Source organism: Oryx dammah, unplaced genomic scaffold (genome assembly GCF_014754425.2).
Source record: "Oryx dammah isolate SB20612 unplaced genomic scaffold, SCBI_Odam_1.1 HiC_scaffold_25, whole genome shotgun sequence".
NCBI classification, from domain to species: Eukaryota; Metazoa; Chordata; class Mammalia; order Artiodactyla; family Bovidae; genus Oryx; species Oryx dammah.
The window spans coordinates 29,643,676-29,644,776 of NW_024070209.1; positions in this window are offsets into that span (position 1 = coordinate 29,643,676).

A 1,101-nucleotide genomic window follows, 5' to 3' on the forward strand; every position below is an offset into this window, starting at 1 on the left:
GTGTCTTCCTGGCACCTGGTCAAATATGTGGACTTCCTGCAGCTCGGCTATGAATACCTAAGAACTTGAGTCTTTTTCTTACCCTCACTCTTACTCTTCTCTCTTCTGGCACACTTGAGGAAGTCACAGAACTTAGATTTGGGATTGGAAAAGCCAGAGGCCTCACTTAGATCTCTTGGCCTCCACCCAACCTTGACTCAAGCTTTAAGTTGGACACTTCGTGCTTACTAATGAAATCATTCTGGGGTTCTCATTGGGACAGAATATAAGTATGCATACTCCCTCAGGTAAGCCAGCCAGAAGAAGAAGTTGGGGGAGGGTTTGAGTTTGGAATTCTACCCCAAATTTCTAATACAACTTTTTGGGACAGATGATTATTTTCTACATTTTAAAACCATGGAGGGACTTTCCTGGTCTAGGGGCTAAGACTCCGTACTTCCAATGCAGAGGGCTCAGGTTCAATCCCTGGTCAGGGAACTAGGTCCTGAATGCCACAGCTATTAGTTCACATACTGCAACTGAAGATCCTGCATGCTACAACTTACTTGCTGCAGCCAAATAAATAAATAAAGCCATGGACATGTCTTACAGGAGGTTGTGGTTGTCGGGCTCAGAAATTCCCAAAAGAAAAATGAAGAAAGAGTAAGAATTTCAGAAAATTTAGAACTGTTTTTGTGACATACAAACTATGTGTATATATATATATATATATATATATATATATATATAAAACTTGTAACTATATTTTGAGCAAGATTTTTGTGGCTGTAATTTATGCTGCTGTTCAAGTTATAAGTGGTACAAAAAATGTAAAATGAAGATAATTCCAAATAAGTGGAAATATTGTTATATTCAGTGCATGTAATAAATTCTTTATTTTAACCATAAAGAGCTATACATTTTATATTAATAGAAAATGAATTTTTCTCTGCCCTCAGCTATTTAAAGAATATGGGCTTGAAGGAGTGCCAGATGACTCCTCTTCCCAGGGCTCCCATGTGACTTGAGCCAGTCCTTTCTCAGTCTTTCCCTCTATCATGTGCCTGATGTTGCCTAGCTTGTGCCACCTACTGCTCAACTCTCAAAACTCCATGGCTCTTT